Source organism: Microtus ochrogaster (genome assembly GCF_000317375.1).
Source record: "Microtus ochrogaster isolate Prairie Vole_2 chromosome 14 unlocalized genomic scaffold, MicOch1.0 chr14_random_1, whole genome shotgun sequence".
NCBI lineage: Eukaryota > Metazoa > Chordata > Mammalia > Rodentia > Cricetidae > Microtus > Microtus ochrogaster.
The window spans coordinates 21,823,881-21,850,547 of record NW_004949096.1 but is presented as its reverse complement, the minus strand read 5'-3'; positions in this window follow the sequence as shown (position 1 = coordinate 21,850,547).

The following is a 26,667-nucleotide window of genomic DNA, read 5'->3' as shown; positions in this document are numbered from 1 at the left end:
GGGACTTGATCGGGGGAGGGGGAGGGAAATGGGAGGCGGTGGCGGGGAGGAGGCAGAAATCCTTAATAAATAAATAAATTTAAAATAAAAAAAGGCAATCCTAAAAAAAGTGGAAAAAATACTAACAATAAAAATAATAACAACAACAATAATAAAAAAACTGCAGAGAAACCCTGTCTTGAAAAAAAAAATGGAGCATAAACAATCATTATCATTCTAAAAGAGGTTGCATACACCTACCTCATCCATTCCATGATTATATCATCAGTTTTTTCTATTTTAATTGTTTTGCTTTCTGTGTTTTGTTAGTGTAAAAATTATTTTTGAGAACTTATTTTTATTTAAAACTCCATTTTAGCTTGTTAGGAGGCAAAAGATAATATCTTTGAATTTATGTAAAATCATTTATTTTGTCATATATGTTAGTTAAAATATTACTAATTTAGATAGTATTCAAAATGTAATAATTATTTAATTATGGTTTTGAATTTCTTAGTACTTTGAAATTAATTTCTTAATTGTCACAGCAATGGATTTCGTTATGGCATCCTCACACCTCTGTGCCATACTTTGTCCTAACAGATGCCTCTCTTTCCTAGCTCCCTCACTCTTTCTGATTCCTTCCACCCCGTAAATACTTCTCCTTTCTGCTTCTGACCACATATATATTATGTCCTCTTCTCTTCTTTCCCCCCAAATCTCTTTCCTCTCATGATCTACTTTCTAGTTTTATGGCCTGTACATAAAGACACACAAATACATACATATGTACTACATATATATGCATATATAATTTTAATTCTAGGTTCCACACGAGTTAAAATATCCCTTTTTTCCAAACCTGACTGACTTCTTGTAACAAAATATTTTCCTATTTCATCCATTTTTTTCTACAAATGATGCAGTTTTTTGTTAAATACAGTTTTGTTGTGCACATGTACCATATATTCTTTATCTATTCATTTATTGGTGGATATCTAGGCTGGTTCCCTTTCTTAGTTATTGTGAACAGTGCTGCAGTAAATATGGATGTGTAAGAACTCTCCTAAGGGAAGATGTCGAGTCCTTTGGTTTAAGTGGATGGGTGGGTCATAAGATTAAAAAACCCCAAAAAACTCCACACTGATTTCCACTGTGGCTGACCAAGTTTACATTCTCACCAACAATATATGACTACCTTTTTTCCACATCCTTTCTGGTAAGTGCTGTAATATGTGTTGTGATTTTTATTTCTTGACTTTAGCTGATCTGACTGGGGTGAGATGAATCTCAAAGCAATTTTAATTTTTATTTCTTTTATGGCTAAGGGCATTGAAAACTTTTTCCAATATTTATTGCACATTTGTGTTTCTTCTCATGAGAATTTTCTATTCAGTTTTTCAGTTCCAGTATTGAATGGATCATTTGTTTGAGTGTTTAAGTCCTGCAGTTCTTATATATTGCAGAAATTAACGTTCTGTCTGGTCAGTGGTTGGCAGAGATGTTTTCCCATGCTCTCTCTACGTTGCTTCTCCACTCCGATGCTGGTTTTCTTTTTCAGGATGAAGCTTTATAATTCCATGCAGTCCCATTTGTTAATACTTTGGGGTGCTCTGATGCTGCTTGGGCCCCCCCATCAGTGCTTCTATTTTAAGGGTTTTACCTTTGTGTTTCTCTAGAATTTTCAAAGTTTCATGTTTTACGTTCATGTTTGACATATTTTAAAAAGCATTCTTGTGCAGAGTGTGGGATGTGGGTCTATTTTCAGTCTCCTACATGAGGGAAACAGCACCAGTTGTTATAGAGGGTGCCTTTTCTGCACTGAATGTTTTAGACACCTTTGTAAAAATTAGGCAGCTACAGTGTGAGGGTTTATCTTTGGGGCCCCTGTTTGATGCTATCGCTCTACATATTTGCTTTTGTCCAATATTATGTTTTCTTTTTCTGACCCGGTAATATTATTTGAAATTGGATGTTCTGATACATCTAATATTATTCTACTCATGATTATTTTGACTATTCAGAATGTTTTGTATTTCCATGTGAAATTTGAGATTTTTTTCCCTAGTTCTGTTAAATTGTCATTGGGATTTTGATAATGACTGTATTGAAACCATAGCTCACGTTTAGTAATATATTCATTTTCATAGTATTAATTCTGCCTGTCCATGATCATGGGAGTTTTTTTTCCCATCTTTTAATGTTTTCTTCAGTTACATTGAGTAACAAAACAGTGGATAAGTAAGAGAGGTTCCTTTCACCATGCAAGTCATTTTCAAACAGTAAGCAGAAAATGATACGTTGGTTGATATCAGGTAGCCACAAGGACGGTGCTAGAAGTTTAATTTGATTTATAAGATTACCTAGGGAAGGAAAACAAACTATGTAAGTGAATTTATTTTCTGAGTCTTGGACATCTCAGCACTGGGAGATAGGTTTTTTTGAGTGGCTAAATACAGTCTCCAGTCATGCAAGAGGGACGTTTTCACATCTAACGTTGTTACCTCCAAATTGAGACAGTGTTCTACAGACAAAGATTGCTTTGCCTTTGTTTTGCACTTCTGAAAAGTCAAAATCAGATGAGGACATAAAGTTTCATGCTGAATAAGAAGAGAAAATTGCTGATATATGGACATAAATAGGAGCCCATAGGACAGAAAATTCTGAGTTCAATCCCAGACACATGTTTATACATGTGCATAGATAGTATGTTAACAGTGTTAATTGTTATAAGAGACAACAAGAGATAATATTTAGTGGGTAATCATGGGCACTGTATATGTGTAGGATCATTTCATCCCCATAGTAATGCAATGGGTTAGACACTTACCATTTCTTTATTTTATTTTTGGAGTAAAGAACTAAGAGAAGAAAAGCAAGCGATGAAGTTAATCAAATGCTACTAAATTATGTGGACCTGACTAGATTTTATTATTTGAGACCATTTTAGTTGATGTTCAAGATTTCCTGAAATGGGATCATGGGGTGCTCGTGTGTTTCCTCATTTTGTGTCACATGCTGTATTGGTAGAACTAAAAAGTCAATGCTAGCAGAACAAGCCTCTCCTGTAAGATACTCAGTTACTAAAAAGCTTTCAACTTTTCTTCATTTGACAATGCTTTACCTTCGGTTTTGGTAAATACGATTTAACTTACAATGTTTTGGTAAATACTTGTTTAACTGTAGTGCTTTAAGTCATTTGCAGAAAACGGAGTTATATCAAACATCTTGACAGCATCTATTCAAATACCTTTTTCTTTTCACATGACTTATGTCTATCGATGTTCTATTATTAAACCATTCTTACATTCCTAGACAAAATCTAATTAGTAGAAATGATCACTTAAATCATATTTCTGGGTTTGGGTTGGGAGGTCTTAATTTAGACAGATTGCTTTTAGATGCTGCATCTGGCAGAGTACTCTGCAATTACGTTAATATTTTAGCAGAAAAATGTGTGAATGTTCACAGTGGATAGTACAAAGCGTATGAGTTCACGTTTACTAACAAATGTTTTCTGTACACATGCATGTGTGCAAGTGTGACTGTGACTGTGTGTGTGTGTGTGTGTGTGTGTGTGTTACACTTTTACTTTTGGCTATAAAAACTGAAGAGAACAGTGAGCCTTTATGCATGTAAACATTGCCTTCTTAAATGGTATGATTTTTAAATTCTCTATAGCTATTAGTATGTTCAGGTTTTTAATTCTTAACAATAAAACTACTTTTATTTAGCATTTGTATTTTGTGGAATATATTTATTTCCCTTTAAAAAATGGATTACCCTAGAGACTACAGTGATAGGGATTAAGTTACATCATGGGATTTGGGAAGTCCTTGATGAGAAAGAGTAAAAGAAGCAGAAAATATTGTCTTCCAGACAAAGTTTCAAATGTACAGAGATGGTCCTTATATAACAATAATGTTGTCAGTATGCCTGAGTCTACAGTCACCGAGACTCAAGGTGTTCCCATAAAGGTATTCTGAGGGGAACAAGCCAACGGAGGATCAAGTGGTAGAAAGTAAGTCCTGGTTTGGGAGAAATCAAGCAACCCCTACTATGTTTCCTTTGTGAGGGTTTTCCTTGGGTCTCCACGGATCCTCCTGTCTGCATTCATCTTGTCCCTGGAGCCAGGATCAGTACTTTCAGAGGCAGTTCATCAGCTGCAGCGACACTGACATCTCAGTCTCAGGCTTACTGTGGGAGTTAAGTTCCTGCGTCTTCCTTACCAACGACAATTTTGAGAAAGTCAGCTGTCATGTTCAGAAACCTTTGGGAGCTATAAAGTAGAATTTCCTGGAACTACTTCGAGTTGCAGATTCCATCAATGTATTTGATAGTTAAATTCGAATCCTCTCATTTGCCTTTCAGACCAGAGCTATTTATTGAGAAATCACTTATCAGAAGGAAGACACATATATGAACTTAAGTCCTTCAGAGGTGAACTCCCTTACACTGAGTTTCTTTAGCAATCTTAGGGCTTTTAGATTTGGAATGTCTTGGGGAGGAATGATGGCTGTCACATGGTAGAACTTCAGCATTAGAGTTATATTCAAACTCTAGCGTATTCTACCTGTCCTTGGGAACCACAGGAGATTGTTTCACACTGAGCAGACTCTCATTAATGTTTGGTTAGTGCCCTGACCAAAATTTCAGTGTCTGTTTGGATCTGAATTTTACTTTTGCTTTAGATAACACCTATTCCCCATTCTTATTTTAAGGAGAGAATTTTTTAGCTGATTGTTTTTCTTTTCCCACTGTCCATGGACTAGACAAATAAATATTAACTTTGAGAAGTTTACTTTGAACTTTTGACTCCATTAAAAACAAAGGGATTTTTATATTTTAAATAAAGACATGTTTACATTTTTTCTGTTAATCTAACTATTGAAACACATCCATCACACAGATGCACTGGCAAAAAAAAAAACCTTTTCAAAAGCTTCACAAATGGTTTTTTTCTCTTAAAAATTACTATTTTCCTTGTCAATTCTATATAGCCAAAATTTAAAAACCATGTTAGAAGATCACAGAATGATCTTTTGCTATGGAATATTATTTTTAAGATGTATTACATTTGTTTAAGCTATGGAATATTTGTTTAATGATGCCAGAATGTTGTATTGCATTTGTTTAAGTCTATGAAACTGTGTAACTTTTCCTGTCTAAAATACCCGATTGAGCTAATAAAGAGATGAATGGCCAATAGCTAGGCAGGAGAAAGGTAGGTGGTGCTGGCAGGCAGAGAGAATAAATAGGAGGAGAAATCTGGGAAGAGAAATCAAGACGCAAGAAAAAGAGGAAAGAAGGACATAGGGAGCTAGCCTCCCAGCTCTACAGCAAGTTGCAGAGTAAGAAATAAAGAAAGAAGTACAGAAATAGAGACAGACAAAAGCCCAGAGGCAAAAAGTAGAGACAAGATAATTTAAGACGAGCTGACTAGAAAGAGGCCAAGGTAAGCCGGGCATTCATAAATAATAAGTCTCTGTGTGTATTTATTAAGGAGCTGGGTGGCGGCCCCACAAAGAGCCAAATAGTAAATAAAATAACCAACAACAATCTTTCATTCTTAAAAAAAACAAGCAAAACAAACTAAACTCTCAACTGATCAACAGTGATGTCTGTAGAAGAAATCTTATCTGATTACTCAGAGACTTCATTTATTTTTTTTTCCTTAGTTGGTCTCATTACAATTCCTTTGAAAAGATGACTGAGGTTTCCAACATCAGAAAACACTGATACATTTTCATGGGAGAATCCCTGCTATTTGTCAGAGATCACTGGGAAGGTAATACAGAGAGATACATGGCAGTAGCCCTGGGAACAAGCCTGGTAATCAAACCTTAAAAGGGAAATGGACACTGTTGACAGTGTTAGGTGAAAATATTCCCTTGGAAGCACCCATGCGTTCTCTATTTCATTGTGAAATAATTCCTTACTAGATTTCATAATTTTCCCTAATAGTTTGTTTTCTACTTTTGATTATTTCTTTCAGGCATTGGGTAATTTAATTGGATTTCGAATGAGCGTGCCTATTTGACAGCCTTGGAGTCGTGGCTACACAGGCCTGCCATTCCCTTCTGGAGTAGAGCTCTCTTCCACCTAGCTCCCTGGGCGTGCTTCTGATTCCTCTCAGGACTGCCTGCCCGTGGACTATGGATGTGATGTGACCAGCTGTTTCCAGTTTCGTCCATCTTAACTCCTGCATGACGCACTGCACTGTCACCTAGAACTGTAAGTTACTTTTAACATATAACACTTAATAAATTAAAACCACATTTCACAGCCGGGTGGTGGTGGTGCATGCCTTTAATCCCAGCACTCGGGAGGCAGAGGCAGGTGGATCTCTGGGAGTTCGAGGCCAGCCTGGTCTGCAAGAACTAGTTCCAGGACAGGCACCAAAGCTACAGAGAAACCCTGTCTCGAAAAACCACACACACACACCACACACACACACACACACACACACACACACACACACACACACAAAACACATTTCACAAAAATCAAGGTAGAATTATCATTCCAAAATACAACATTTGGGGAAAAGGCTTTAACTCTCCCAGCACATAGATAATTGGATATCAAGTGGTTATGAACAAAAGAAATTATTGTATATCTAATTAGCTTTTAATGTAAAATCAGTCTGGGGAGAGCAATGCAGAGTGACTGCTTCTTAATACAGTGTAGGTGGAACTTTTGAGATCTTACTGTCGGCTGGTCCTGTTTCTGATGCCCACATCTAAAAAAATGATCTGTAACAATTTTGAGATACTAAGATTAAGGGTACCTGTTTTAAGGCTCCAGAGAAATATCTGGCTGTTGTCTTTTGTCCAGTGTTCTTGCAGTCATTCAAAAACCGAGCTGAGGACACCAAGCACTCAGGCACACAGACAACTCAAACCACCAAAGCTGGGGCCTCTAGTGTTTGTCATTCCTTGGGAAAGGTAAAAGAGATAGAATTACATAGAACAGCTTCATGGGAAGAACATAATCTCTCTTGTACATGGCAGTGAATAATTCAAAAGATAAAATCTGAATTTTGCATTTGATATCCGTTCCAAGCCATGGCCTTAACAAAAGGATATAAGACCCATTTCCTCTCCCATGAACAATTGTACACCACCTCTTACCCCAGCCAATATCCATGCTAATTTTCTACTGAAGCTTCAAGCAGTGAAACCCAGGTATGTATTAGCTTGGGTTCACTTAAACTCCTGTGAGTTTCTGTGATAACCTTGGATTTGCCCAAGTGTGACACACATCCAGGGAATTGGAGGTACCAAGGAACAGGATGCAGAGCAGCTTGGATGGGGTATCATCGCCTTGGAGCATGGGGCAGAGTCTGCATGCTTGTTGAATATACTTAAATGAGTAGACAAGGCCAGGAAGAGAGGAATTCAACCAAGTATTACAAAGATGGTCACTCACTTCTTTCCAGTAGTGAGGTACATTTGAAGTGTGTAACCAGGATTGATCATTATTTGTAGCTTGAGATGTGTGTAACTATTGAAGATAATATTTTATATGGGTCAGGGAACAACTTTCATCCCAAAACGTGAATTTTTTGCTGTCAACTATTCTTTCATCCATGTCCCTCCCTCCTTCAAACTTGGGATACTCAAAAACACTTCCCAAGTATTTTTCTAGAAATATAATATGACTTTTGCATGGCCATATTATAATCCGCAGAAAATAATGGTCTCAGAGAAGATGTCTAAGGCACAGGGCTCAAACTCTGAGGCAGCACCATTCACACCAGTTCTACATGTTACTGCAGTTGCACCAGAGCTGCTGCCTGGGCCTCTCATGCTGGGGTCGCTTAGGTGGGGATGCATTGGGGTAGTGCTCATTATCTCCTGAAACAGCTACACAGCCAACCTTTGATTTTCAGCAAATGTTCTGCGACTGGAGACTATCCCGTGGTACCAAAGGGACGTTCATTGTCAGCTCTTTGCCAGAAGATAGTTACGACAGGCACCATTCCATGTCCTAGCTTCAGAGAATCTGGACTCCAAGCTTGACTTCTTTTATGCTATGGGCATACTAAAGGACAGCCCGTTTCTTTTGTCTGGCAATGGTGAGGCTTTTTACCAGTTTGTCCCCCCTTTCGTTTTTTAGAAGTTACTGCTAGAATCAATTTCTTAATTTTATCATGACCATCAGCCTCCCCCTACCTTCCTTCATAGTTCTTGAGATCAGCCCTAATTCTATCCCCAAGTTTAATGCTTCAGTCTTTGACTAATTCTCCTTGGCTAGTTTTAACATTATCTATCTTCTGATGATCTTTCCTTGACTCTCTGGTAAAGCAGCTCATTTTGTCAAGCTGGTTCACACACTAACAAAGTACTTGGAAATACAGCCTGATACCACACAGAGAGGACCAAGAGATAAGTGACCAGCCACCCAGCAGTACACCCATTCTCTAGGTCTTCCTTACTGGGATAAAACTCCAGAACCCTTCCCCACCTGCGTTGGCTTCTCTAGCCAACCAGCAGGAGAGTTTCCTGAAGGTAGGCTGCTTCCAAACCTCTGAGACATAGACAGTCACAGTACAGAGCAGACCAAGAACAGTTCTCAAGACACAACCAGCCATTAAAAGGATTGGACCAAGACTCAAAGACACTGCTGGCATCAATTGAAGGCAGAGATGGGTAGGTGCCAATGCAAGAATTTATCCAACAGCCTAAAAGGCAACATGGTAGCACCAGAACTCAATGGTCATACAACAGGAAGACTTGATCATCCTAACCCAGAAGAAAATTATTTTCAATGTAACTTTATGAAGATGATGAAGACCTTTAAAGAGAAAATTAAAAGTTCCCTTAAAGAAATGGAGAAAAAGGCAAACAAAAATTGGAAAAATTAATAAATCCCTTAAAGAAACCCAAGAAAACCAAGAAAAAACAATCAAACAGATGAAGCAAACAGTTCAAGACTTAAAGTCTGAAATAAAGGCAATTAAAAAAAAACCACAGAAACTTTCAATATGGAAAATCTGGGTAAATGAATGGAAATTACAGAGGCAAGCATAACCAACAGAATACAAGAGATGGAAGAGAAAATCTCAGGGGTTCTAGATACTATAGACGAAATAGATTTATTGGTCAAAGAAAGCATTAAATCCAACAAATTCTTACCATAAAACATCCAGCAAATTTGTGACACTATGAAAAGATCAAACCTAATAGGGATAGAAGAAGGAGAACTACAGCTCAAAGTCACAGAAAAATATATTCAACAAAATCATAGAAAAAAACTTTCCCAACCTAAAGAAGGCTATCCCTATGAAGGTACAAGAAGCTTATAAAACACCAAATAGACTAGATGCCCCTCAACTGAAGAATGAATAAAGAAAATGTGGCACATTTACACATTAGAGTACTACTCAGCAGTAAAAAAACAATGACATCTTGAAATCTGCATGCAAATGGATAGAACTAGGAAAAACCATCCTGAGTAAGGTAACCCAGACCCAGAAAGATAAACATGGTATGTACTCACTCCTAAGTGGATACTAGCTGTAAAGCAAAGGATATTGAGCCTATAGTTCATGATCCTAGAGAAGCTAAGTAACAAGGTGAACCCTAAGAAAAACATACATAGATCCACCTGGAAAGGGGAAATAGACAAGATTGCTTGACAAAATTGAGAGTATGGGGGTGAAGGAGCAGAGAGAATGGAAGGGGAAGACGAGGGGAGAAGAGAAGGGGGAGGAGAACTTGAGGAAATGGGGATAGTCGAAATAGAGGAAGGACAGGTGAGAGCAAGAAAAGAGATATCTTGATTGAGGGAGCCATCATGGGACTAGCAAGAAACCTGGCACTAGAGAAATTCCCAGGAATCCACAAGGATGACCTCAGCTAAGACCCTAAGCAATAGAGGAGAGGGGGCCCAATCTTGACTTGCCCTGTAGTCAGACTGATGAATATCTTAAATGTCACCATAGAACCTTCATCCAGCAACTGATGGAAACAGAGGCAGAAATCTGCATTGGAACACTGAACTGAGCTCCCAAAGCCCAGTCGAAGAGTGGGAGAAATGAGAATATGAGCCAAGAGGTCAAGACCATGATGGGTTCACCCACTGAAACAGTTTACCTGAGCTAAAGGGAGCTCACCAACTCCAGCTGGACAGGGAAGGAAACAGCATAGGTCCAAACTATTCTTTCTGAATGTGGTTGTCAGTTGCATGACTAGGGCAGATTGCAGGGCCACTGGCATTGGCACCACGATTTATTCCTACTGCTTGTACTGGCTTTTTTTGGAACCTATTCTCTTTTTATGGATACCTTCTTAGCCTTGGGGAGGGCCTTGGACCTTCCCTAAAGCAATGTGCCTCACTCTTTCTGAGAGTGGATGGGGCGTGTGGTGGGGGGAAGGGGAAGAAGTGGGAGGAGGGGAGGAAATGGAAACTGATATTGGTATGTAAAATGACAAAAGATTGTTTTTTTTTAAAAAAAAACTAAATAAAAAAGAAAAAAGTGCTTAGCTATACACCATTCATATAAAATTTGGAAATAAGTATTATTTAGGCTATCAAACTGTTACTATTAAAAGTGAAAAAAAGCACTTTTAGCAAGAGCAGATATTGGGGACATAGCTTTCTCATGCATCTGTTTGTTAATGAAGGGTAAGCAAGAACTTTGGGAGCATGTGGCTGTATTTATTTTAAAACATATTCCACTGGCTTTCAATTTATATCATAACAAAAATGTTTACTATGTGGCAGAAATCTTTTATATGATTAAGAATTGTTTATTTGTAGCCGGGCGATGGTGGTGCACGCCTTTAATCCCAGCACTCTGGAGGCAGAGGCAGGTGGATCTCTGTGAGTTCGAGACCAGCCTGGTCTACAGAGCTAGTTCCAGGACAGGCTCCAAAGCCACAGAGAAACCCTGTCTCGAAAAACCAAAAAAAAAAAAAAAAAAAAGAATTGAATTGTTTATTTGGGATTTGTAATTAATTTAACTATAACATCTAGAGGACTACAATTCTAAAAAACTTTCACTCTTGATTGCCTATTATTCACATGACAACCCTGGAATAATGTGACACTATTATAAATGAGGATGGAGCAAACAGTTGTCCTGATTTAATAACATTTTAAAAGAAAAAGTGAATATTTCTGTATAAATCATACTTGTTTATAAAATCGGCACAAAGGACGTTGTGGTTTCCCTTTAACAATGAGATTAGCGATGGAAAGCAGACCAGCCGGCCATCATTATCCAAGTTAGCCGCCATCTCACAAACACACTCTCACAATTTTACTCGTGGCCTTGCTGCATGACAGATCTCATTTCTCGATAAAAGCAGAATGAAGAAAAGAATTCACTCGGTTGCTGTGTTAAAGGGTCTCCTTCGATCTAGGTCCCATTTTGAGGTCAGCAATAGCCTTCATTTATTTGAACTATGGTTCTACTAAATCCAGTCACACATTAAAAGGAAGTAGCTGATTAGTTATGCTGTACTAACTAAGAAAAGTTATTAGGCCATGCTCATCTATGTTATGGCAAAACCTGACCCCACACAAATGATCGGTGCCATTAAGAAGATTGATTGAGATGCATAGGAGTCATAATTCAAAGAATTGGTAAGGAGAGAGCCATCAAAATCAAACTGTATGACTTTCAGCTCGGATGCTGAAGGAAGAGCTTATCCATACTGTCTCAAAGCTGCATTGCACCACAGGAAGTGTTGGTCAAATGGGCACAGAGTAAGTCTATGCTTTTCATGTCCACTTAGCTACGTCCACTTGAAATGAATTACATTCAGTAAGTAATTTCCAGTTCAGAACGGACTCCTGAGACGATGGTGTGCTTGTGGGCATGAAGAAATGGGTCCTAATTATTCTCTCAAAATACCCAGATTCAAATCTGAGTGTAATTGTTCTCAAGTTATTGTAGGGAAAAACTTTAAATGGGGAAAAATGAGAAGAAAAAATTCCATAACTGTTCGTATTTTTATTTTTCTTCCTATAACTTTATATAAAGTCATGATTATTTTATTGGTCTCTGAAAATAGTGCATGAATTTTTAATGCATATTCATATATGTGTGTGTCAGTCTGTCTGTGCTTATACATGAGTTTGCATTAGTATGCACATGTATGCATTCATGTGTGTAGATCACAGATAGCCCTCTGCTTTCTTTGTTTGCAATCCTCCACTTTACTTCTAGAGACACTGAACCTGGAACTCACTGCCTGGCCAGCAATCTTCAGCATCCTCCTGTCTCTGCTTCCCCAGCCCTAGGATTAGAGCTGCCTGGTACCACATCTAGCTGTGTATGCAAGTGCCAGGGTGTCGGAGATCCAGACTGGGGTCCTGGTGTTTGTTTAGTACAGCCAGCTCCAATTCTTAAAATATACTTCTGTTAGGCTTTTCCTAAGACATTTGCCCCGAATTGATCTTTCTCATATAAAATACTGCAGAATCTTAGTAGTTACGGGTTAGATCATCATTGCAGAATGAGAAATTTCCTTCGGATTAAATAATGTATATATAATGTGTATATTTTTATTAGTCTTCATTTCTCTACAAACTTAAAGTGGCTAATATCTTTACTAATAAATTGACACTGGCTGGATGGCCACACACCATATTACAGAAAGTTCTTCCATGTTAAGATATAAAAGGTGGAACAAAGTGCTCTTTTTGAACAGACTTCGAACATGAGATGAGTCATTGCACAGAGAGTTCATGAAACAAGCACCCAAGAAGCGCCAGGTCCTCACAGCTAGAACCACCATTGTTCTAGCAATGAAGGCATGCAGTCTTTAATTATTTAAGCTATTGCACATCATCTTAGGATTCTTTGAATTGTTAGCTGTTCTACCTACAAATGCCTCACTTCATACATGCTTTCTGTGGGATGTTATGGTGTGATGGAGGAAATCCTGGGTGGAGTTATGAATCCTACCCATCTCATTCCTTGACCACCCTTGGTTATGTGTATGAGACCTATTACTGCTCTATCTTGAGATTGTAGTTCAGCGCTTTCTCCCGTGAAATCTTAACAGTAGAAAAACCAGATGAGTGTGACTCTAAACGCAACTTTTAAATGAGAAGTTTTTCATCTTTGTGAGCATCTCTTAGATATTTCTACCTCATGGCAGCAACTGGGGAGGTGCTTTACCATTGAAGACAGGTATGAATCATTTACCTTCAAAAGTACTGAAGTCTGTGTTGTGCAAATACCACTTCACGTTTCCAAATATGGAATCTTACGCGTTTCCTTTCCTATTTACTCCCATTATTCAGATAAAGTTTACAAGATGCTTAATACATAGCAAATATTCAAAAGCCACATAGGTTAAATACCCTAAAATGAAAGTGTGTCACATATTTTCTCTTTCTCTGTGGTAAGAATAAAGGCCACAAAGAACTCTCTCAGGTTATCTGATAAAATCCCTACGGTGGTTACTGGAAATGGAGAAAAGATGGGTTTGGATGGTTCAGTCACCACCCCTGCCCACCTTCCTGGGAAATCTCTAAACTGGCATCTGTGGCGTCCAACCACCGTTAAGAGTACTCATCTGCCCTGAGCTGGATACGCTGTGCTCCACAGAGGCTTCTGTTCACTGTCCAGTACGTTAGCGGATGATGTATGTTTTGTAGCTAATGGACTCGAATAGATCTTTGAATTTCACAGCTCGGTGAATGTGTACTCCATTTTCTTTCTGGCTCTGCTGTTGCATTTTTTTTAAAGAGAATATTTCCGAATATTAAAACAAAACCATCAAGAAACTGGCAAAATCTGCTTTACACATGATCAGAGCAGATGGGAAAGACACAATTAGAATTCTTTTAACTATTGATGCTAATAGTCATTTGACCAAAATCCTTGACATTGTTGAATGATTGAATTACTTCTTGATTAGAAACGGCATGTGGAACAGAATCCATTGTTTTCTGTTAGGCTTAATGTAAAGATTTCTGTGGTTACGTTGGGCAGATAGATGAAATACTGATACCAAGAAGTTAGAGATGCCATTTAATGTAAATTAACCATGTGCCGTGCCTACTTTGAGATGGTCTGAACACAATTATTTTTAGAAGTATCTTAGTGTTTCTTATATTTAAACTGTTCTTTCCCAAGACTAAGAGTATAAGAACTTTTGATCTGAATAATTTCACAGAATCAGCAATCATCCAAACAGTTCTACACTGGCTTTACACACAATAGATTAAAAGAAAAAAAAATTCATGAACAGTAATTTCATCATCACAAAAGAAGTAGAAAGGTACATTCACATTACTTCATAAGAAAATTAATACTGTGCATTCATGTGACACAAAGATTAAGCTACTTTAAGTGCTTCAAATTAGCATCAAAGCTAGGTATTTGTTGCAGATCTGAAAAATAAGTACAATATAATTGGACGCAAAACAGGGGGGAAAAGAGCCCTAGGAGTTGAGGACCTATAACCCAAGACTCAGTCTCTTACCTATTATGTAAATAGTTTCATTAGAATGAAGCTGCAGCCACCTCTTTTTACCTATCCATTGTTGATTTCTCAGTACAGTAGCAGAACCGGAATGGCTGCAAAGGACACCACATGGCCTTCAAAACTGAACATGCTTTTTTCCTCTTTTTCTTTTATTGAAACAAATTTTTCATGCAATATATTCTGATTATGGTTCTTCTCACCCATCTCCTCTGAGATTCCCCGCGCCTCACATTCTGTCCAAATCCACACCCTTCCTGCCTTTCCTTAGAAAATAAACATTTAAGAAACAGTTATTTATTTAATAAACATTAAGTAAACAGTTAAGAAAGAAAATGTGGTACATTAAACAATGGAGTGCTACTCAGTGGAAAAAAAAAACAATGACATGTTGAAATTTGTATGCAAATTGATGGAGCTAGAAAAAAAATTCTGAGTGAGGTAACCCAGACCCAGAAAGACAAACATGGCATGTACTCACTCATAAGTGGATATTAGATATAAAGTAAAAGATAGTCAGCTTCTAGTCTATGACCCCAGATAAACCAGGTAACAAGGAGACTCCTAAGAAAGACATACGTAAGTTGAAGAGAGGGAAGAGCAATAATATGAGCAAAGAGGTCAAGACCATGATGGGGATACCCACTGAAACAGCTTACCTAAGCTAATGGGAGCTGCCTGACTCTGAACTGACAGCAGGGAAACCAGCATAGGCCAAAATTTGGTCCACTGAATATACTGTATGGCTGGAACAGTCTGTGGGGTTACTGGTAATGGGACCAAGATTTATGCCTACTGCTTGAACTGGCTTTTTGGAACCCATCATCTTTGGAGAGATGCCTTGCTCAGTCTAGATATAGTGTGTGGGGGAGCTTGGTCCCACCTTGGAGTGATGTGCTAGAAGTTGACTCCCCATGGAAGCCTTACCCTCTCTGAGGAGTGGATGGGAATGGGGTGGGGCGAAAGTGAAGGGAGCGGGAGGAGGGGAGGGAGTGGGCACTGTGATTAGTATTAAAATGAGAAAAATTAATTAATAAAGAAAATAAACATTTAAAGATTAATAATGAAATAAAATAAAAACAAATAATCAGAAAAGGAGAAATAAAACAAAAAAACAATACAAACAGAAACAAAAGAGTCTTGTTAGATTTCCTTCATCTGTGTTGGCATATCAAACGGTGTTTTCATTATACAGGTCTCATTTAGACTACATTGTTGAGGTTTGGTGGGCACAGCCTCCCTGCCATGTCTAGAAGACATTGTCTTACAGCAGATGTCCACCCCTAGATGAAGAGCGGCCACAACCAACTGTCACTGAGAGAGGGAGACTCCATTTTCTCCAGGATGAGTCCTCTGACAGGTCATCCAAAAGAACTAGCCTTAAACACATGAACAGCACGGGGTGGGCTCAGTAGGTTGTGTGTGTGCCTCAGAGTTTAATGAAGAGGAAGGGGTCATAAATTAAAGTGGGAGTGGGGGAAGGGATGGAAATACATACTCAACTATTAAACTCTCAAAAAATTAAAATTAAAAAAATTCTCTTAGCCAAGAGCAGTCACACACACCTGTCAACCTAGTCCTGGGAGGCTGTGACAGAGGGACCAAGTTACGAGCCAAGCTAAGTTACAGAGCGAAACCATGTCAGAAATGAATACAACATTTATTTATATATATACGAAACAAAAGAGTCAAAGGAAAAGCATGAGAAACTCATATAGATGCAGAGACACACATGTGTGTAGACGTAGAAATTCCATAAAAACACAAAACTAAAAACTGTAAGAGCAAACAGAGAGAAAGATAAATAACTGGTCAATAGAATAATAATCAATGATTGCAGAAACACATTCACATGAACTCATGCTTTAACAAGACTGTTTTTCTTTGTTTTCGTTCTTTTTTTTTTTTTGACAACTTGGATCGTGGCATTTAGTTTGCATTATAGAGAAAACAGACATTCAGACTCCCTGGAATTTATAGTCTAGGGAAAAAGACAGACATCTACACACATAACTACTTTAGAATAAAAAAATCCTGTCTCACAGTGGAATTTCTGAAGACACCAAGCACAAGGCAGAAGAAACAAATCATCATCACCCACTTGTGTAACTAACGTTGTCTGGATACTAGACACCATGTCCAAAGGGCAGGATGTAGGAATTCTTGGTACAGGGTAGTCAGTGTGGGATAGAGCATTTTAGAAATACATTCAGCATAGTTCAATGAGGAACATTCAGTCAAGAGATTCAATTTTAATTAGTGAAACGGTAATATTAGAACCATTGAAATCAAAGAAGGGCTCATGCATAATTGTTTCAGAACCCCAAATTAGACTCTCTGGTTTCTTCCTCTGTTCTTCTATCTCAGAGTTTTGCATTAAATTATATTCCCCTCATTGACCTACATCAGATAAAAATTCTGTCCCCTCTTGATGGCAGTAGCTGAATCAGCAAGTCATGGGTCTGAGCCTCTGTGCCACCTCTCTGTCAGACTTATTGTGGGGCCACAGTTGTTAGGGTAATATATAGTAACTCAGGGATCTGCTCACAAATGAAAGGTAACTTTTCTATTTCACTCATACACATAGTGCAGTGCACACAAAATCTAGAAGTCCTTCTCCCGATGTACCTATTGTTTATACCCTGTCCTTCTGGGTTTGTGTATTTTTCAGACTCTGTTTATCTGTAAAATAATTGAGTTAGGTGACCTACAAAGTCTTCTTGGCTTTTCAAACATGTGGCTTATATACATCACTCAAACAAATTTCTGTTACCCTTCCCGGTGCTCTACCTGTCTATTTTACTGGTCATTGTTTTTCATCTCTGGGTTAGGGACCCTGTTCATGATAATGACTACTTTGCTTTTAGGAATGAATTTACTCTATTAGAACTGTATAGAGAGTAGTATTTGATGATGATAGCTGTGACATTAGGTTAAGTACAATCTAGTGTCTATTACAATCTAGAAATTCTTTCACTTAAATTTCCTGAAATGGAGATATTTTCCTTCCTCTTTACTAGAATGTACCAATGGACTCAACTAATCTGCAATGTGGTACCTTTAAGGAACTATTCTTTGACTGTCCTCTAATGGTCATTAATTTAGATCAATTTCTTTTAATACTGATATTGGAGTTAGTTGTCAGGCACAGGATACATGGTGAATCAACAGAGTTTAAAATGACCTGAAGTTTCATGTTAGAGGAATGGAAGACTACACAACATCTGTTTTATGTGCCGTATCCTCAGTAAATCGTCGGCATCAGTATGATGGCAAGTTCAGCTAGAAACTGAAAATGCACAGAGTTCTTAGCAGCCACCCATCAGTTTGCATGGAAACCGCACAGCAGTAAACTGAGGCCATGGTGACTTGAAGAGAGGACTCACACTAGGCCATAAACCAGTGGGGCTCAAGTTATTTCCTTTATTGAACGCAAACAAGCCTTCATTAAAAATGTGATGTAGTGGAAATCCTTCATGAATTTAATTTTCCCCTCATCAATGCACAGAGCATTTACAAACTGAATAACCTGCATTAAGTAGATGGAAACAAATTAGTGTAAAATAAATTGGAAAATTTCAAGCCACTAAAATGCACAGTGCATGCCCATTTGTAAAATCTTAACAGAATGGATATTTTAAATGTATCTTTTGTCTTTGGCAAAAAAAAAGAAAGACAAGGAAATTAATATTTTTGTAATATAGATGTCATCTTATATTTCATGCCTGACTCATTTGAAAATGTAGATTAATTTGCAAACAATTTAGAAAGCTGAACTATTGAATTGGGTCCTCTAAGATTTAGAATTTGTCATCTTTTAAAGTTGACACCCAGCGAGAGCTTGTCAATTACAAAGGAGTGAAATGAAGTGAAAGTGAGTCTCATCTCCATCTTCTTGTTATATGCTTGGTTGGCCAGAGAGACACCATTTACAAGCCGAAAGTAATTATTCAGAAAGTTGTGCTTCGCTTTAAGACCAAATTTAAGCAAGAGAAAAGTGCCATTATGTGATGGTTATTTTATTCAGTGAGTGGGGAGGTTGCGGAGGGGGGGAACGGAGAGGAAGTACAGCTGATGTTGGAATGTCCCTAATGTGTTTACATCTCTTACCTCAGCGATGAGCAGAGATGATTTCAGGTTCTCCACAAACAAACAACGCTCCCTGCTTTGCTGCTCTATTCCTGCTCAGTGAGTGTCAGCATTTGGGAGAAAGAATAATGATGTGAAATCCAGGTGTCATCATTATGGGAACGGAGACAGACATGGAAATCCTAACCCCTTACCTGATCCTAAATGTTGAGTAGGATTTTTATTCTGTTTGTAAGTGTTAAGAGATGCAATGTTTTAATTCCTTGGGAGAGTCTTACAAAGGTAAATTGTTTATTGTTGTCAAATCGATACGTTCAGAAAGGAATGCTTCCGTGTAATTATTCATGCTCTGACTCCTGGCACTGACCTAAGGATGGAAGGCTGACAGGCAAAGTCACCCCTGGAACGAAACAATACTTAGAGATGTAGCACCCCAATACATTGACTTTCCCATTGTGCTGAACCCAGAGCCATTAAGCAGGCTTTGAAAATCTATCTGCCTCTAAGACCAGTAGCAGAGATTAGTGGGACCAAAGAATTGCCTGAAATTGTGCATGTTTTACTAGTCTTTTCTCTCTGGGCCTCCTGTGACCATTTACTATCATATGTCATCTCTTCCCTAAGGTGAAAGGAAAAGAAAGAAATGGAAGGGGAGTGCAGAAGAGATGCATTGTAAAATTTAGATCTCAGAACACCAGCTGGAGACATCCTCCCTTCTCCATTGTCTTACCTAGAGCTCTCAGGCCAGCTCTGTCTACACTATAGTAAGAGAGCAAAGGGTCCAGGTGGATCATTTGGTACTTAAACCCCTGCTCATTCCTTTCTTGTTTTTTTTTTTTCAGTGATGTATGATGTTACAAACCACTCCACAGATTGAATTAGGAAGAAATAGCATTCTGTCTACTAACCCAATTCACTTTCTGAAGCCACATTGAGACACCCCATGACTCTGTCTTAGTAACTCAGACCTCAGCAATTATTCATTGACTCACCCTGAAGCCTCAGACTCTGTTTATGGTCTTTCTTAGGACTTTTTATCAACGGCTGCACACAGATTTTTTAAATCATAAAAGTAATAAAATAATGTCGGTGTGGACCACAGAAGAAAATATCAACTATATTTCAATGTTCCATTGTCAAAAGAGAAAACTATGATAATTATACTTATTCTCTGGCTAACTTTTCTATGCCCACACCATATATTTTTTTAAAACCTCTTCCTCATGGTTCTGTATACTGAGCTCTTATTGCATAGTAATTCCTGAAACCTATACATCACTCCGCTAGGTACAGACAGCTGGCTCCTCCTTCACGATGGGAACAGATCAAGACTTACTAAATAACAGCATTATTGGAACACAGTAAGTTATTTAGAACATTATTACTAAATCCTGTAGCTATGTTTATATGATTATAGCGTTCGAAAAATTTACATTATTTTAAAGCCAATTCTCAGGAGGAAAATTACTGGCTCAAAAAGTGAACCTTAGTAGTATAATTGAAGGAATTCACTTTTAACTTCATAACTATGTATTTGGACATTGATTTTTAACTTACTCATTTATACACTCTAAAGCACACTGTGTTGCTTCGCCTTCTGATTGTAAAATCAGATATTACCACCCTCTATACAGTGTTTCATAAGAGTAGGAAACAACATATTAACATTTGGCATCAACAAGAAAACATGATTGGAAGACAAAAATGACACAGTGAAATCCATTGCTTTGTACGATAACTTTAATAATTACTTAAAAAACAGACATACTTACTCTCCCTCAAAAATTTGCATAAATATCCCAGAAAGGCTCGACATCTGACTCCACAGACACTTGCCCAGCCACATTCATTGTTGCTTCATTCCTAACAGACAAGAAATAGAAGGAGCCTAGATGCCTGCCAGTTGATGTGTCTGGAGAGAAAATGTAGTTCTCTCTCTCTCTCTCTCTCTCTCTCTCTCTCTCTCTCTCTCTCTCTCTCTCTCTCACACACACACACACACACACACACACAGAGAGAGAGAGGAATTCTATTCAGATATAAAGGGAAATGAAATCTACAGGTAAATGCATAAAACTGGGAAATATTATACTAAGTTAGGAGGCCCAGACCAAGAAAAACAAACATCATATTGCATGTACTCTCTTATTTTTGGATCCTACTTTGACTATTTAGGTTTGAGTATTTAAAGTGAAAAATTCAAAACTGGAAAAGTAGAATGGGACCATTACAAGGAAGAAACTATGGAATAGGGCTTAATAGGACACAGATACTGTGAAGAGGGAAAGGTAGGGCTTAATAGGACACAGATACTGTGAAGAGGGAAAGGTAGGGCTCAATAGGACACAGATACTGTGAAGAGGGAAAGGTAGGGCTTAATAGGACACAGATATGTTTTCTTATGCATAGCTTAAATGGACTTATTCCCTACAGGGGGAAAATGCTCCACCGGGAACCATAGATGACCCAACCAAAACCCCAGGTAAGGGAAACTTTGTTTTGAGTTATTGGTATATGCGTGTGTGTATATGTATATATGTATAGCAATAATACCTATAGAAGAAGAAATTGTTCAAGAAGATGTTATTGGGCATGAGAGGAGTCAGAGGGGTGAATATGACATATAAAGTGTATATGGATTTCTAAAAAAATCAAAATGAAAATAAATATTAATTATCTAAAAAAATTACTGTAAAATCTCTTTAGTTGTCTATGAGAATACCGGTGTTTCACAATCTTGTTCTGTTTAGTTGTTAAACTGACTCTGATAAAAATGGTCTCATGTTATCTCATATGCATAACACTGATAGCTAAAATGCTTCTGTATCATCATTTTTCCCTTTGAGTCTTCTTATTCATATTAGTTTGCATTCAAATTTTTAATTTTATAAAATATATGTAGCTTCTTTCTGAGGTGGGGTGAATGGTTGACTGATTGATTGATTGAACCAGGGCCTAAGTAACCCATTCTGTCCTCCCTAAGCTGAGGACTACAGGCATGCACCATGACTTCTGGCTTTTCAGGAGCATCATACAGTGTTTCTGTGATAATTCTCCACACACTCCTGTTCCTGTGTAACTATTTGTGTCTACAGACAATGAAAATTCAGATACAAATAAACTCGCATGGATTACTGTTCCCTGTCAATTGCTTTTTATTCTCCATGTTCTAAAATAGCTTTCATATCAACCAGAGTGCAAAAGGTGAACTAGAAAAGCATGTTCTAATGAGGTATCTGGTGATTTAAGTATGTTCTTTGAAGTTGATATGAAATTGATTAAGTATAACTAATGATTCTTTTTAGATTTCAAAAATTTTCAAGAATCCAAGCTGCCATTACCATTTCAGGTTACATGTGTGTGCTGACTTCCCTTGTGTTCATTCATTTTGTATCTACCCACATATCAGAAATAACTTCCTTTTTTATACCAATAAAACCACATTTTGATGAGACTTTTAGCAGAGTTGGAGATTTTGTGTCTGATTAAAAATTTAGATTGAATAGAGCAGTTCCTTGACAAAGCAAGACATCAACAACTGGCTACTACAAAGTCTTGCATCATAAGAGAAATAGATGTCCTAAAAGACTTTTCTCACTTTCCAATTTTCCTATCTTGTATTCAGAAACTGCCTTGGGTTCTCTTTTAGATATCTAAAATATTCCAACCTACTTTACCCCTTCAGTAGCTCCAAGAACTTCATGGAAGAAGGGGCAGAAAGAAGGTCAGAGTAAAAGATAGGAGATATGCTACAAAAAAAGACTCTTTTGGACATGACTTAGTCTTTTTATACTCATGGCCATTACAGCTGTGGACACCTGTACAGGACTGTGATGATGGATGCTATAAAAATAATACCACACTAGCTCAGAATTGAGTATAATAAAGGGCTATTTATTGAAGGGTAGACTCACAGATCACAGTCCTCTGCATGAACAGGGAACAGGAACTGAATCCAGAAGCCGGGAGAGATAGAGACAGAGACAGAGATAGATAGAGAGATAGAGAGATAGATAGATAGATAGCATTTACTTTACATCAATGTTTATAGTATAAGAGGCCATGCCCAAGTGGGCTAGTATCTTAAAGGTTACTGGCTGAAGGAATTCCTATAGCACCTATCCTTTAAATAAAAGAGTTTAAATAAAAGAGTTCTAAGCCTAATACAAAACTATATGCAATAAAACAAATATCAAGTGTAAAATTTAGAATTACAACCAGTATAAATGATATCAAGCAAGAAGCATATGCTAAATGTTTCAATAGTTATCCTATCCTAAGGAGTCTAAGTCTCGTGTTAAAAATAGGTTGGCCAAGTCATGAGAGGAAAGCAACTATAACTATCTAGTTTTCAACCCCACTGAAGACCTGAGAAGGGAAATAATATTACTTGAGTATACAGAAGTACAATCAAGCAACTTCCAAAATGTACAATAAATGACAGAGATAACTGACTACCTGGGCAATCACCCAAAGTCTCATTTGCAATATTGGAGCAACCAACTTTGGCTAAGGTCTAGAGTAACTGACATACATCTTCAGAGGTAGAAATGTATAGTGAAATGTGATAAATATATCCTAAAATTGTATCAATATGCAAAATGTCTTAAGCAGAGGTAGAAGCATGCATGCATGCAATATGAAAAATAACTTTGTATAGGTGTACAAATATTGTAAACAGAAATAGGAGCATATTCAATATAACAAATATAATTTGAATTTATATTGATATACAAGAATCTATACCAATGAAATTGTCTATCAATAATAGCTCACAAATATTCACTCTATTATTCCCTATTATTATTATTAATGTGAGTAAGCTCACACTAATCTACTTATTATCTCATTCTTGTCCCAAGCAAGTAAGACTGCTGTGTGGCATACAGACAAAATATGTTCATTGTAAAGAGCTTGATCCTGTGGGTCAGCATAAGTGCCCTCACCAAGAATTTGATCTGGAAAAGCCTCAAATCCTTTTGCTTTTTTCTGTTGTTCTAAAATTTTGTCTTTTCTTGCCATTAGCATTTCCATAGTGGTTGTGGCCTGTCTTCCAAGACGACTGAAACTAACTGAAGCCAATCATATGGGATATCCTTATTGCTAGAAGCCCATATCTTTACCATCTCCCTAACAAATCATGAATGCAAGCCATAAGATATTACTGCTTTCTTAATTTCTTTTAGATTGTTCATACCTATAGATATCCATCTATATTCTTTGGATCCTTTTGGGCATTTAGAACTTTATGCTTTTTCAGAGATGATTACAGGGTAGGATGCTAAAACCTTGGGTAAGTCATCTTTGGCTCCGACATGTACTGGTGATGTTAAATCCTGTCCTTGTACCTTCTCTCGCTGCCCATCAGTTCTGAAAATATCCTCAATTTTTTCAAATCTTTTTACTACTGTCTTTTGTAAAGCCTAAATCTCTTGGCCTGTATATATTTCTAGTGATTTCATTGAGGCATCTAGCCTCTGGTCCTCATTCTGCACATGTGATTCCAAGATATGAAGCTTTTCCTTTAAAAATAATATCTCATCCTTGGACATTATTTGGATAGTGCACAGATTGCCTTCCTGGAGAGATACTCTATCTGCTAACCTATCATATCTTTTTAACAGATTTTTGTTGTCAAATTCAACATTATAATTTTTTCAGATAATTTCTCAGTACCCTTTGACATGAATTGAATTTTATCTGTTAAATTAATGTTATTCTTTTCAATGGTATTAATTTTTTTCACATAGCTGTTCATTATTAGTCTGTAAAGACTGTATCATTTCTAAAAGTGCCTCATTCTTGGCTCTGTTATCAAACCATTTCTTAAGGATACAATATGAAAAACAAAGCTAAGTCCCAATAACCAATAAATGATGTATCAGCAAAACCATATAAGCCTTGAAGAATACTATCCATAGTATAAGCAAAAAAGTTATTAAATTCCTGAATGAAATGTTGTCAGCTATTGTATAGTTTTCAACTTTATTAATTTATTGATTTCAGTAAGTTGTTATAGGTGTAATAATCTTTATTGACCAGCAGATGTCATGGCTGTAGCCATGTGGTAGTGAGACATGACCAGCAGTAGCATGGGACTGTTCTAGCTGCTTTGGCTTCATGCATCAGTGCCTGGTTAAATATTGACAAATATGCTTTGCTTGACAAATTTAGAACAGTTAAATAAATTCTGAAAAAAAAAATAAATTCTGTACACAGAGAGTTCTTTGATGGCCAGAATGTCCAGGATCCCAGAGCTAGTGAGCAGGGAACACAAAATGGAAGCTGTGTAAGTTGCCACACAGTGGTGGGGAGAGCATGCACGAGCCTACCACACTATAGCTCTGCTGTAGCAGAGTTTTGGCAAAAGCAAAACAAAACAAAAAACAACAACAACAAATACTTGGTAGGTGAAATCAAGCCAGGTGGGCTGGGGTAGGGGGTGGGAGATCTTCTGGGCCACAGACCTTTTGGGTCTTTCATGTCTCTCCCGGTAGGCATGGAGTTGGGATTCACATGGGTACCAAATGATGATGGATGCTATAAAAATAATCCCACACTAGCTCAGAATTGAGCACAATAAAGGGCTATTTATTTAGGGGTAGACTCACAGATCACAGTCCTCTGCACGAATGGGGAACAGGAACTGAATCCAGAAGCCAGGAGAGTGAGCAAGTACATGCTTTGTTGGCATTTGCAGTATAAGAGGCCATGCCCAAGTGGACTGGTATCTGAAAGGCTACTGGCTGAAGGAGTTCCCACAATAAGACTAGACGCATGTATGTTTTTATCATGGATTAGGACTGGTCTCATGAAGCTCCATGCCCTAGGAAATATTGGTAGTTTGCTGGGAGAGGGTAATAATTTTTCCAGTAGTTTAGTCCCATACTCCAATAAATAACCTCCAACCCAGCTCATGTAAGCAACTCTAACCTCATTAGGTTATACAAAGGCATCAAAGCAGGAAAGGAAGGTGATAAGAAGAGGATATCAGTAGCAGAGGAAGAGAAATGAGAGAGGCAAGTGCGGATAAAACTACTAAATTTGTTATATACACATATGAAACTGTCAAAGAATAAATAGTAAAGATTGTCTATTAATATGTAAAGCATGCTTCCATAGTAAGTCATTATAGTCTCATTCAGTCAATTATAAGTTATACCATTTACAGACACATCCATGCACCATTCAGAGAGACAGCAGATGCTATCACCAAAGCTATGATAACTTATTGATTACTATACATCTCCTAACTTCAGAGAAATTACAGTGCAAGGATTTATGAGGGCTAGAGCCATGGAGAGATGGCATGCATATTATTTTGGTCCTTACTTTTTTACATCAGGAGAAAATAGATTTCAAAATTATTTTCTTTAAATTCACTCCTATCAATTCTTTGTGTTAGGAAGCTGGTGATATAAAGACTTAAACATATATTTCATATTGATCATAGAATAAGAAAATAATCTGATTTTCCAACCCTTTTTTGCTTTCTGATACATTTTTTAAAAAAATACTTTCAATGGTGAAGCTTTGAATTATGTATTATTTTTGACTATTTTAGTGATGTTTGTGTGTGTGTTTGTGTGAGTGTGCGACGTATTTGTGTTCAGGTAAATGTGGAGCCCAGAGGGTGATGCTGGATGTCTTCCTCAACTGCATCTCTGTTTATCTGAGACATGTTCTCTCACTGAATCTGGTCCTAACAATTCAGATGGACTGGCTGGGCAAGAGCCCTGTGGATCCTCCTGTCTCTGAGTGCTCCCCCAGTATTAGGAGCACAGGTACACTCACAGTCTATTTTTTTTTATTGCTTCTTAAAACATTTTATTTAATCATTCAAAAAAAGGACCGGTTCTTGGTTCTTAGGAGGGGAAAAAAGGTAAGTCAGAAATTTGGAATGTTGTATCCTGACTTCACAGGCAAGAAGAAAATTCATTTAGAAAGAAACAATGAAATGTGATACTGTTTCCATGGTTAAGAGGATATGATGCATAATTCTCATCTTGTTGTCATCTACAGAAGGTCATTATTTAGGACAAGTATCTGTAGCCAGAACTTCTCGAATGTTTTCTCGTGGAATGCTATGTTCCTCAGCATATGCCTCAAGTTTCTCATGTTGCTCAGGAGTCAAGGGTTGACCTTTTCC